This window comes from Crocodylus siamensis, chromosome 1 (assembly GCF_052110815.1).
Source record: "Crocodylus siamensis isolate JL-2025a chromosome 1, ASM5211081v1, whole genome shotgun sequence".
NCBI classification, from domain to species: Eukaryota; Metazoa; Chordata; order Crocodylia; family Crocodylidae; genus Crocodylus; species Crocodylus siamensis.
In genome coordinates, this window is record NC_143395.1 from 28286432 (window position 1) to 28300640 (window position 14209).

Below are 14209 nucleotides of genomic sequence, written 5' to 3' on the forward strand. Positions count from 1 at the left end.
GAAGGAGTATCAAGAAAAGCTTTCAAGAGCTCTTTATATGAAGCAGTAGTAGGGCACCACCTGCACAACTCTTTTTTTTTTTTTTGCTAAGTCAGTTACTTATTCAACATCACCCACCCACAACAGAATTATTGCCATCTCTTTCTCTCCCCTTTCAGACTGTGTAGACATCAGGAAAGCCAGAATAGGATGCAGAATTCAGCATTACAAAAGTTGCGAAAGATCCCTGCTGTAGACAACATATTGCAGGAGATGCGGCAACAGTATGATAATGCATAATTCATCATTCAGCAGCGTAGCCATACTTCTCTCTGACAATAGTGCCAGCATGTAAAAAAAGAAGAAAAAAAGATAGCTAAAAAGTACAGAAAATTATGACTATACATAGACTTGTCATGCTGTGTAAATTGCTGAAACTTGTGCAATGGTGATCGCCTGTCTGATAATAGAATTCTGAAATAATATTAGGAGTGGTGTGAAAAATTTATGGCCAATTTAGTCATTCAAGCAAGGCTAGAAATCTCTTGGTTAAGGCTGCAGTGGGAGATAACTTGCCACAAGATGAACTGATTGGAACTCTGCTAAGTATATGCTTCAGTGACTTCTGGAACAGGCAAAAGCTGTTTATGAAATCATAAGGGAGCGCAAGATGGGCAAAGCACTTACCTAAAGTCATGGATTTTGGAATTTAAGAGTGAAGTGTTCTCTTCTGCCACTTTTCAAAGGTAGCTCTGGGAATCTGCATTAAGCATCTTAAAACCAGGCATTGTCTCATAGGACAGGAAGGTGAGTAGGATACTATTGCTGTAAGATTGGAAGGTGTAATCGCTCTCTGGCTGGCTGCAAAGTTCAGAAACTGAAAAATAGACAAAACCAGTATTTGTTAGCAGCCTTGGGCTATGGAAAAAATATTTCCATGGGCTTAGGTACAGAAAAATCTTCACATTAGCTTTGAGATGATAAATAAGAACTCAAGACAAAACTAGTTGGAAGTGCAGCAGTGCCTTTTGTTAATATGAATAAGCACACTGCTCAGTCTGAGTCCACTCAGACTTCCATGTAACTTCCTCTATTGATCCTGAAGGAATAGAAGGGAAACCTGTATCAGGAACTTAAGTTTATGTTGTCGCTCTGCTAATATCATGGTGCAAAGTTTATTCATGGGTGGGTCTGAGTTTCAAAATGAGATGTTCTAAATGAAATCTCAGTTCTTCAGGTGTGGAGTTTAAAGATTTGGTTACATGCTATCTCCACTCCTGGGCTTTGAAAAGTATATTTAGGCATAAACCTTGCACAGATGAAATGGCATGACAGTAGTGCTACTCAAGCTATGTAGCTGTCATTTCATCTTTTCTTCTTCAGAGCAACTTTCTGCACCAAGATGGAGGAAAAACAAATGTAGGTAAACAAACTTCAGCTATTGGTATGGAGCAATGCATTCGAGTTGGGATAAGAGCTGAAGCAACATCATGAAGACATATTCAGATTCCTCCACCCCCCATTTGGTAGTTTAAAGCAAGTTTGCTTGAGGTATATTCAGACAGCTTTCTGCAAATATGCTAGCAAGCCAGTGTATTCTCTCTTTTGCCATAGAGAAAAACTCATGAATAGGACAGAAACAAGACCTGTGTACCAATGAAGTGCTAGTGGGAATGTCTACACAAGATGCTACATTGCCGTAGTGCCAAGGTACGGTGACATAGCTTGTGGCTATGGTGATATAGTGTTGGTGAGTACTAAGGATGATACCACTGCTACTGAGCAGTAGCAACGAGTAGCTTGTTGCTGCTGTGCAGTAGGGTTGAAAATGACCTATGCGCCGCCAGACTGCGCAGTTCCAGGGGGCACTGTGCAGTCAGGGGCACGTATAGACGTGGCCAGTGAGGCCTTTTTAATGGAATATAGATGGGCATGTGTCTTAAGCTGGCATTCTGTACAGAGTTGCTTGTTATGCATACAGAAAGTAATATTATCTACAAATCAGATAATAAAAAGATGTATAGCAAACAGCAGTTTGTAAATATTTTAAACGTACACTTTTATAAACTCAATACAAATCTTTTATTATTTGTGTTCTTTTTCTTCTCCCTTCTCCAGTCTTCTGTTGTAGCATTCATTTCTAAGTGACATTTTGCTCAGAAAAAAGTCAAATGTAAATTTAAAATCTGGGAGACCAAATTCACTTACCATTATAGAAAATAGTAATCAGCTTAGCTACCCAAAAATAACTCAGGCAGTTAGCATTCACCAGCTTGCATGCTGTATTGATACATTTAGTTTACAACTTCCACATCCATCTGCCAAACCCACCTGGGTTTCAGATGGGGCATTTGCTGTCTCCATTAATGATGAGCTTCAGTTTATTCCCTATGCTTTTCCCACAGCACTTTGAAAAAGGAAAAGGAGAAGAAATGTTACAACGCACATTATACCGTGGTGTGTTAGTTTGAATTATAAAATAAATGACATTCTGTATGAAGAACTGTGCCAGACAGTGTTTCCTCCTTCTTATGACACCCACAATGAGTCAGAAAAGAGAGCATTTCATCCAGAGTCAGAAGCCAAAAATAAATAGACTTCTAGTAGGACAGAAACTGATTTGTTTTTATTAGGTGCCTGACAATGTTACTCCACATGGGATTAACACCAAACTTCAGTATCTGTATTGTAGAGCAGAATAAGGACTGCTGGATTTGGACATGTAACTGTCAGGAATGAAGGACAGCAGGCTCCACTGATGCATTGCAGGAAAGTTCTGCGGTGCATAGAAGAGGGTCTTCCCATCCCAAAAGCTATATGCTCTCCTCCCGCACCCCGATGAGGTTTGCCTAAGGAATGGGTCTCCCCTTTTTCAGGAAGAGTAGTTAAGCATGCAGTGAGACAACATCAAATTCAGTAAGACTCAAATACATGCTAAAAGTTAAGTATTTGCCTAAGTATTTTCCTGAACCAGGGCTTGAATCTTCAATGATGCCAGTATATGTTTCTATCCTACACTCTCCTTCCCCTGCTCCACTCTGTTTTTTGCAGAACCCCAAGTTTGTTTCTTTTTTCCTCCCCAGATTTATGGACGAGGAAGATGGGATTCACTCCCTTCTTTTTTCTTCGTGTAAGCACCATACATGCAGGTCTTTAGAGACTGTATATATGTATAAATATGGTGCATCATCACATATAACACAACACACATTTTTCTTTAGGTAAAAAGAAACTGGTAGCTTTACTAATATGCTAAAGAACTAGGGTTATATTATGCAGTTCAAGATTGAAGCAAAACAAATAGAATTTGCTATATCATGTATTCAGTATAAAAAACACAACGAACTGAGCAACAATAATCAAAAGATGTTGTTTCTTTTTGTCTTGTTATCAGTAGAATTAAATATATATCTATTTAAGATGCAGAAAACAAAACTAGCCTTCTTGAGTGCCTTGACAATGCATCACTGAAAATTATTCCCACACCTGAGTTGATGTTTAACTCAGTTAATGTTTCCACACCTGAGTTTATGTTTCTAGGTAGAATTAAAAACAATCTGCATGTCTTTGAAATAGGAGCTATATTAAAAGGAGCAGCAGAATTTCAGAAGAAAATGAAAAGCCAATTAGTGCTATGATGTATATTGAAAAATGAGACCGAGTTGTTAACACCTTTGGAATGAAGAGTTTAGAAGGAATCTGGTAGATTATGAGCCATGAAGCCAAGTGACTCCCTCCTTGCTGCTTGAAAAGAAATGATGCTGCCACCCTCAGGCAATTAGTTTTTACCATCAGTGCCTTCAAATGTAGATGGAAAGCTGTAGTAGCTGTTACACTGGAACTGGTACATGCATGTGAGCCGGTAGCTATACAAGTGAGCTAATCTCCCTGACTTCAATGCTAGATGAAGCAAGGTTAAAGTTGAAGTAGTCTTCCTACATTTGTATAGCTACAAGCCCCTGCACAGTAACTGTTACTGTGTTACAGCTGCTGCATGGTCCAGAATAGCAGTTCTCCCTCCTCTCTTAATCCTACTCCGAGAGTATGTTTGTTCACCCAGTGTTTTCCAATAGTTAATGACACAATTACCACAGCAGAGCTGTGACCATTTTATGTGTTAATGCATCTGAGTTTATTATAGGCAGATATTTTCTTCCTATAGCTTAGGCTCCTTAGGCTTTTTTGTTAATAAGTAGGCAATATATAAGCACACATTCTGAGGATTTCTAGGCAGAGGAAGATGTGAACAGGTCAATTGTGCAGCACAGCCAAGTGAAGACAGGGACAAATAGTTACTTGTTTGTCGGGGGCTTCATTTAGAACAGTTTAGGATGCCAGCAGTGTTCCACAGTGGTTATCAAAAGTATGGGAATGGAAAAATTCCTCTGTAGGGCACTCCCATCTCAACTCTAGACTTTTTCATCTTCTATGGTGCCAGAGGTTGCAGTGGCAGCTCAGAAGAGTATCCATCTCAAATGTAGGCCTTGATGGGTAGGGGAGGAGGACAGCTGTAGGGGCCTCAGTACTGTAAGCAATGGCTAAGACAATTCTTCCACATCTCAAGGCAGTCAGAGATCCTTCAACAACCTCAAGTGACTGCACAGTTGTGGGCTAAAGAGATTTACAACAACTCTTGGGGATCTTGTTAAACTAATGTCTAAACATTATTACAGAGACCACATTTTAGCCTGTGCTCTGTTTGCATATCAATAGCTCTCTGTGCAATGAATCGCATTAAACACTTACTTTGGAATGAAAGGTGGGAAAAGCCTTACCACTGTTAATGGCTCCCCAAAACTGATACAGAGACTCTAAACAATGGTTCTTTTGAATGACAGCTAAGCAGTATCAACTTTGAATAGTGCCTGACTTCTGAAACATAGCTAATTTGCTAGCTGCATAGAGTATTATCAGTTGTATGCACATCCTTCTCCATGCACCTGCACAGGATGTGGGCATCGTCAAGGACAGGAAGGCTTTCTATTCCCTGAATATGCAGGTGTGTGGAATGACAAGTGTCAGCTTTAAGTTTCCAGGATTATTTCATAATGCATATACACTCAGGCAATCTGCCCTATGTCAACAATCTGGGACTGTTTCCTTGCTGACAGCATCATGGTAAGTACAACATTATGTGGACAGACCTGATGGAAAATTGCCCTACAGTCTACGCAAAAGTGTATAAAAACGTATGTTCCATATTGTAGGCGACCAAATGTGTCCCTGAATTCTCCTTATATGGGATGGTTAGTTTCATGATAGATTAACATATCATGCTTAAATGTGGTTGAGCAAGAAGTATTTTTTATTTCACTTAAGAAACATCAACTGAATAATGAAAGTCATGCAGTGATTGGTGGCTTGCAGTTTTCCAGGTGAGTTAATATATTGCTTCTTACCCAGGGTTACAGATGTGCTTTTTTACATTACCTGAATAAGGTAAGGAACATGGAGTGGCTAGCTCAGGTTAAAAAGAAAAAGAAAGACAAACAAAAAACAAACAGAAACAATATGGCCAAAAATGCCAGCCAGCACAACAGTCTATAAAAATCAATGACAAATTAGCAATTTTAAAAGACCATAAAAGAGAAAAAAGGATGCTTCCATATAATCCTGGTTCATGTCATTGTGAAAAAACTCACCTTTAGGATTTGGAGTTTTCTTATTATTTCTAGTCCCACAAAACTGAAATGTCATGTTCCATAAGAATTGCCTAGCCCCATGAATATGTGAGGACCCCAAAATATTTTTGTAAAAATGGTTTTATATTGTAAAAGTATGTATTTCAATTATTTGGGAAATTATTTATTATATTTATATATTTTATATTTTTTCTGGTATATTTGTTAATTATGTAAACACCAGGAAAAGTATTTTTAAAACCAGGGTAGGACCCCTGATCGATTTCTCAATAGAAGGACTCATTTAGTAGTCTGTTGTGACTGACAGATCTTCCTGCAGTGGCAGAGTTGGGTAGGCTCAGTCTAAGAAAGGTCCCTAAAAAAAATAACAGGATTCAAGTGCTAAAGTTATCCTTCAGGCAGAAAAAGCTTCATTATTGAAGGGATAACACTGCAAAGCCCAGAGTTTTTCCATAAAAAAAAAAAGTTAATTTTGCTTCTGATACCGCCACATGTACCAATGAAGGGTTTCTTCACAGAGGTCAGAGAAAAATATTGGAATCCTTGCCTTTGTTATCCCATTATAACAGAACCCTGGGTGAGATAGCAGGCACACCAGTTTGGCTAGCGAGCTTATATTTGTAAAAAAGACTACCCAGAAAAATATCCTGAAATACTGGTGTCTAACCCAGTTTCGTATTTCATTATATAAATCATAGGATGAGGATGACCACCAAGTTGGGGGATTCCAGAACTTCTTATCTAAGGGATTATCTCCCCATCTCTAGCTTTAGTTCCCTGGAGTGCATTTCTTTTCCTATATGACTTATAAATTACCCTTCCCTTTACTGCCTTTTAGCAGTGGTCCTCTGAATAGTGTTCTCTCCTATGGACCTTTTCTTTAGGGAATGTGCTCTCACCTCATGCTTTATATAGTATCATCTGCAGAATTGTTATGTCCTCACTAAAGAGTCTCATAAAATGATGCATTCTGGACCTGAATGGATCTCTGGCCCTGAGTGAACGAGATTACTGGCTACTGGTTATTTTCTCAATTTGGCTGCTGACATGAAGTTTCAGCAGACTATTGAGAGAAAGAGAGAAACCCGTCACTATCAGGTTAAACTAATGACCCTTGGCTATACAGTCTACAGATGAATGCAAGCATAGACATTTTTCCAGTTTTCTACTGAGATTCTATGTGTTTGCTAACTACAGAATATGTGTGAATAATTTAATGAAAGATTAGTATTACTTCCATTTTGCAATACTTACTGTGATCAACCTATGACATTCCACTGATTTTGTTTGTTTGTTTGTTTATTAAAGGTATTATCACAGACCATCCTTTGATTTCCTGGTATAGGATTTTGGGTGGCCCACTCCAATCTCTTTATGGATTGCCTGTGAAAACCATTAGGAATTTGTATGCAAGTCTATATTCTTGGAAAGTATATTAGCAAATTGAGTTTCCTATAAGAACCGGAAACCTACTACTTTGGGGAAAATATGGCAGTGGCTCTAAACAGATACAATTTGATCTCTATAATTTGTTTATTGCCTTTTGTCCAAATTACTGATCACTCTATCTCCTAACAGTGACTTAATAGGTTCTATATACTAGAGTTACAGTAGACAGTTTTTAGGGGGATGGTTTAACTGTTCAAGGAGCTTTGACATATTTTATTGAATATCCATCTGTTTTCTTTTTGTTCTTCATGGTCTTAGGGTTATACTACCTTTATTTATATTTATATATACCACCATATTTATAATTTTATGTCATCCAGATTCCTTTAGATGCCAAACATGATATTTTCTCTTCATGGGAATAGGCACATAAATACAGTATTTTAGCCCTCAAAGTCTGCCTTCAGTATTACGGTAGACATTTCTGGAGGGATATACACACTGCCTTATTATCTCCTGTTTTATTGCCAGCCTTATCTGACTACGAAGGCAAGAAAATTAGCAAATATCTGGGCTCTTTTAGTTTGGCTTCTTACTGGAGAATAAAACAATTATGCAAACCATTTTTATCAGATAATGATGTGCATGACATGCACCAGATCCTTATAATCTCATATGAAGCCCCCACCTCTCCTTCCTGCAAAATATGTTTTTTTCCCTGTTCAATATAAATCTACAAAGAGAGCATATGAGGTACCACAAAAATAGATATCCTCTTCTATTAATATATGCTCAAGGTTGAGCAGTGCAAAGAAGAGATCAGCAACTGAATGAAGGCTGGCTGGTTTACACTTAAGCCAAAAAACACACCAGATGACATAAGTGGGGGAGAAGCATTTTGAAGAATTTAAGAATACTTTTACCTCACCAACAATCTTAGAAAGCAACCACATTCTTGATCAACTAAAGAGTTCAGATGGTCTCCAGAGGTAGCTCTAAGTACAGGCTAGATTATGCCAAGACACAAATTGCCATGGTGATTGGTATTGATTAACATAAGACTTTCATTAACCAAAGGGTTGAGCACTTCCTATATTTCTAGCCCTCTTTGATAAAGATCAGCACTTATAATTAAACTAGAGTTTTAAAGGTGAGCACGGTAGCCCTAAGCATATACCAGGCCCTGCCACTGAGTTAATTATGGAGGAAACCCAGAAAAAGCAATCCCTGCTCATCTCCAAAGTAATTTCCTCTGCTTCAGCTTAAGACCATTGCTCCTAGTTATGTCCCCTACAGCCATAGAGAAATGTCTATCCCCATTCCCTTTATAACCCTTTACAACCACGTAGTTGAAGACTGTTGTCAAATCCCCTCTCAATATTCTCTTCCCCAGACTAAATAATCTCATTCTTTCAGCTTTTCTTCATAAGTCACGTTTTCCAGGAATTGTTGCTACTCTCTGTTGAACTCCTTCCAATATGTCCACATCCTTCTTGAAGTGGGGGGCCCAAAACTGGACAGACTACTCCAGGTGAGGCTTCACCAGTAATGAATAAAGAAGAAGAATCACTCCCCTTTATTTGCAAGTGACCACAGTCTCAGCACATTTGTAGCTGAATAATTGTCTAATTTCTATTAAGCATCACAAGAAGGAGTGATTTAAGGAGAACCACGACACAGGCTTACAGATGCTTCAGGGTAATTTCTTCCAAACAAAAGAGCATGACGTTTCAAAGGACCTGTAGAGACAGGAATCACTGAATAACTGAGGCAGTTGGGGATGTTGCCACAGTTAGAGGCTTGGGTGACAGACAAAATGCCCATGCATGTTTGGTTCCTCAGAGACAACTAGCAGCACCTTGTGGCACCACTAGATGGTCCCAGGGAATGCCCATGCCATCCATGCTTTGGTGTGTGGCAAGTTACCACGGGGGTGGTAGGGGAGGTTGGGACCAGCACTGGGATGCCTCCTGGGGGCCTCCTGGGGCTGCAGCAGCAGCGATTCTACCACACAAAGCCTGGTGGCAGCTGCAGTGCAGCCCCTGGCGGCCTGGCTCTTCTTTTGAGCAGCGCACACTCTCTGTGTGTGTGCTGCTCTGCTTTTTTTCTCTGTGGTGAGAAAAACCCTCCATGCTGCTCCGTTGTAGCATGAAGAACAGCTGAACGTGTGGCACCACATACCGCATGGCTGTGCATGTCTGGATGCAGCCAATGGTGGTTTTCCTCATTGTTAAGCATAAAAAGGAGGTCATGGAAGGAAGGGTTAAGAAAGAATATTAAGAGTTTTTGCCTCTGTTGAGTTTTAGGTAATAGCTAGATTTCAAGGAGAAGATCTCAAAAAGGTGGAACAGTATTTTTCTTGAACAGAAGGAGAAAGGTCTGAAGTAGAAAGCTAGTTCTGTGAGTCATCAACAGGCAGATGCCAGTTGAATTTATACTTGCAGATGAAATTATCTATAGATAAGGAGGGGTACTCCCACAGCAAGTTGAAGTGAGGTTGAGAAGCATCCCCTGAAGAACATACTGAAAAAGCAATTAAAAAAATAGGAAGAAAACTAGGACAAAGCATAGTAATAGAAGACAATGGAATACAAGGCTTCAAGAAGAGGATTGAGAGTCCATCAAAGACAACTGTTGGGAAAAGAAAGACGAGAATATTTGTGAGGTGAAAGAGCCCCTGGGGAGACAGAAGTTAAGGACAAGAATAAGGGAGGTGATCACAGTAGATGTAAGAAGAATAGAAGCAGATGTGGTCACTGTACAAGAGAAGGAATAAGAGGACAGTAGAAAAAAACCTTTTGTGTTTGTGACTGTATAGAATGAGGAAAGACTTGTATTGCGAGAGAGATGGAAAGATCTGAGGAGGAAGAAGGTCATGTCATGTGTCAGTTTTCTTTTGGGAAAAATCATTTAGATCCTATGTGAAGAGAGAAATATTTTTTTTCTTCCAAGACCCCATTATGCACAGCTTTGGGTAATGCATGTAGAATGGAAACAGTAAAATAAAACACCTTACATATATTATGGAATCATGTCACTTGAAAACATGGGAGAAACAGCCACTGTTATGACTAGTTTCAAGTTTCACCAAAAGCTTGATTCAGCTGTGTTTGCAGGTGATCTAGCCACAGTTATGATTGTTTGGGTAAATGCTCAAGTAAAATGCAATAAAGTATAAAGCACAGGTCATTATTCATTGTTTCCAGGCACTGTATGTAAACACAAATGAAATGACCATGAGAATGGTTTTAGCATTCATGTTGATTCATACCAATTTAGATTTCTAATTTGTATATATAAATATTATTATTAAAGTGAAACATGTATCCATGTGAGTACAATACTGCTTTGTCTAATGTCAAATAATGTCCTGTACCAACAAATGACCAGTCAAAGTTGTGCACTCATCTTTTAACAGCCTTTTTTGGGCACAGTCTCCTATTTTCTGAGTAGTGGATTGATATACTTGGGTTAATGTGAAAGAAAACATGTAGTGTACAATACTGTGATCTACTGTATGGTTCTTTGAATATGGTGAAAGGGTCATATAGTAATGTCAGGTGACACTGCAATGGAAAGTATTCAAGCACCAAGAGCTAAGTGAAAAAAATAAGTTTCCTTAAAAGCAGGGACGAAAATATATACATTTAGAGTATGACAAAACTCACTGGCTGCCTATAGATGTGATAGTTAGTGCTCTAATTGGAATGCATCGAAGCAGACTCGATTCGATTTGGATTTGACCAATTCAGGGGATAGTGATTCAATTCAGTGATTTGAATCACTGTCCCGAATCCATTCAACTGAACCTGATTCAGAGATTTGGCTGCTTCCAAATCTCCAAATCACACAGGTCCATCCCCGGCCAACTCTTCCAGCCCCAGCAATGGCTGCCCCACCTGCCCACTGCTCCCCACTGTCCCACGCTGCATGGGGGGCTCTTCACAAGCCCCAACCCCCCCCAACTGTCCCAGCCCCACCCGTAGCTGCCTTACTCACCCCAGCTCTGGCCTTTTAATGAAAAAAAAAAACAACTAAACCCTAGGCTCACCAGTTCCTGCATGGTGGGGGGCTCTTCCATGAGCCTCCTGAAGCCCTGAGCCCACTGCAGGACCTGGTGAGTCTCAGGTTTTTCATTTTTTTTCTCTTAAAGGGCCAGAGCTGGAGCCGGCGGGGCAGCCATGGCAGGGCTGGGGGCGGGGGCGAGGGCAGTGTCCAGGAGCTCATAGCAGAGCCCCCCATGCAGCATGGGGCAGTGGGGATTGCCTCCGGCCTAGCAGCACCCAGTGAGTGGGGGCTTTTTTTTAAAGCACTGAGAGCTGGGGCTGGGCAGGGCAGCCACTCGGGGGCTAGGGGGATGGGCAGGGGTTGGGGGGCTTGGGGAGCAGGCAGCAGATGGGGCCTGGCAGGGGGTCCCCCATGGTCCCCTCTCTCCCCCTACTTATCAGGTACTTATCAGCTACTTATCATCTCTGAGTCTGGCTCCAGCTCTCTGCTGCATGAGTAGGGACTGTCCGAATCATGGAAGCTCTCTGAATTTTTTCCAAATCGATCCCAATCAATTTGGAGAGCTTTGAATTGATTCAGATCTTTTCATTGGTCACCTGATTCAATTCAGATTTGGAGTTTTTGCCACCAAATCGGGCCAAATCTCCTCCACATCAAATCAGCACCTGAAGCTTCGCACAGCCGTAGCTGGTATTAGGGCAATTCAAGCCATGCCCTGAGTCCTGAGTAGATCAGGATCCCCTTGAATTATATATATGTTTCAGGGTTTATTATACTGTGGTAAATGACTTCATGCTCTGTTTATTATGGTTCTTAGTGCTTATTTACTAATTTATTTTTTTGACCATTTCTTAACCATTGTTCTATTTAAAGTCTCATTACTTCAGTGGGGGGAAGTTTTCTGTAAGAGGTGTTTTCTTGGTAGCAGTGCTTGAAAAAAAAGATGGAATTGTTCCCTTAATTATAAGTTATTAGAGAATTTCAAGAAACAGCTAGTGGCGTTGTGCCTTGGTTTAATCCTCTTTCTTTTTCATAACTCATGTGAATATACCTTCCTATTTAAAATTTACAATGAAATTTTATCCAGGTTTCCTATCCAAGGAAACTTGGATAAAATTTATCCTATTCTGAAACCAGAAACTTGGATAGGACAGCAGTCATCCATTTGAACAAATTAAATGATTCTTTCATTTTCTTGTTTCATAGTTTCACAGTTTCTAGGGTTGGAAGGGACCTGAGCAGATCATCTAGTCCGACCCCCTGCCATGGCAGGAAAGAGTACTGGGGTCAAACGACCCCAGCAAGGTGTTCATCTAACTTCCATCTCCATTGTTATATGGACATGGTTTTTGTTTTTACTCTTACTACCTGTGAACAATGTCTCTGCTCCTCAAAAGGGAAACATTTTATGATGAAGCATGAAAAGTTGCTTTCCAAGGTGCCAAAAACATATACAGTGTAGTTTTTTCATCCTGTGCCTCCAGTTTAATTTATAGGATAGTTGTCTAGGAAAGGGGCCTGAAACTGAACCATTTCATAGGACTCCAAGAAGCTTCCCTGCTAATTCCTGAATGAGTTCACTATTTATAGCATTGTTATTACCACCTGAAGATACCACAGAGAAAATTCTTCAGGTAGTGACATACAATTTATTTCATTTGTGGTCCTAGGTATGACTAGAGGACCTGACAATAACATGGTGGAGCTATTTGTGGCAGGGTAGCTCCTATAAAATACCACATTGTTGCAACCTGCAGAGTAAGGCAAATTACTCAAAACCTTAATCCCCACTGCCTTGTGGGTTCTCTTTGGTTGGAGAAAGGCTAAGGGGCATCATTCTGACAGAAATGCACCCTTCCTGAGGCATTAGGCAGTCAGCTACAGCCTTAATCTGTTGCTTTGTGGTAGAAGTTACAAGCATTGAGGCACAGAATAGTTGGACACAGTCTAGCCTTTGGACTCTTAATGATCTATAGTGGGAAGGGTAGGATTAGTGCAGCCTCTACTTCTCCCTAGTCTTGCTTAGGCATAAAAATTGAAGGCCTTGGTGCGTTGATCACAAGACTTCATAAGGGACATAAGGAACCTGAGGCAGATACCAAGATGGCCAAGCAATCCTATTCATGGGTGGCCTGCTTACCTCTCCTGAGGAAGGCTGTAGGAAAGGTAGGTGAAAAAAATCATGCCCCAACTCAGTCTATCCTGGCCAAAATAAAATGAAGTGACTTGCATGCTGGAATGTTTGGACTCTGACCCCTGGATTTGATTTAGACTCTGATTTATAGAAAATGGCACTACTAAACTATGCATTGGTTAGACTTGAAATTAATATACCTGAATTATCAGAAACTTGGCTCTCAGATACAGGTTCTATTCAAGAGAATGACTACACTAGATTCTGGCATGGGAAGCCAGTAGGAGAACAGGGAGTAGGCTTTGCTAAGTTTAGAAAAAACTTACTGTCTTCCTGTGAAAGCCCCATTGCTGTGTCTAGTTGACTTATGATGCTCAGAGTTCACACACAGAATGGCTTTATTTAGTATCTATGTGCCTACTCTTTAAGCCAACAACAAAGATAAAAATATTTTTTATCAACAACTTGGAAAAGAGATTGAGAAAACTCACAGAACTGAGAACATTATAATACTTGGCAAATTCAATGCAAGAGTTGAATGTAGTTTTGAGAACTGACCTAGTATTCTGGGCAAACACGGAATTAGTAATATAAATGAAAATAGCCAATAAGTGTTAAAACTCTGTGCAAGTCAAAACCTATGTTTTACTAACACCTGCTTTGCTGGGAAAATTACCATACTAACTTGAATACAAGAAAAGATTATTTTTCCCACTTGGCATAGCATGGGGAAAAAGCTCCTTATCTTATCATCACAAATAGTGAAATCTCACTAAATACATTGCCTATTATTAAACTTCTGCCTATCGTTACACTTCAGCAATGGAAACCAACTGTGAAGCTGATTAAATGGTGGCAACACTGAGCATGACTATAGAACATTGCCTACATTGGGAAAATGCTAATGAGAACCTACCACAATAATTGGTTAGTGTAGCCTATCTGACTAAGACATACAGTAGTGTGCATTAAGTGCATTCCTTCTTAATGCTGACTCTCTTTCAAGTCATGGTGAGTCACAAGATTGCATGCAGTTATCTCAGAATTCCTCTGTTAG

At 40.0% G+C, this 14209-nt stretch overlaps 1 long non-coding RNA gene across 1 annotated transcript in view; it reads right to left on the reverse strand.

The window, feature by feature from the left end:
• Nucleotides 1-679: 679 nt before the first annotated feature.
• LOC149872676 (uncharacterized) overlaps nt 680-14209 on the reverse strand; it is a 30289-nt gene continuing 16759 nt past the window's right edge. Inside the window, exons 2-3 of the long non-coding RNA XR_016439787.1 lie at nt 2311-2386; nt 680-856 (exon numbers count right to left, since the gene is read on the reverse strand). This is a non-coding gene — a long non-coding RNA (uncharacterized LOC149872676). The remainder of the gene's footprint in view (nt 857-2310; nt 2387-14209) is intronic.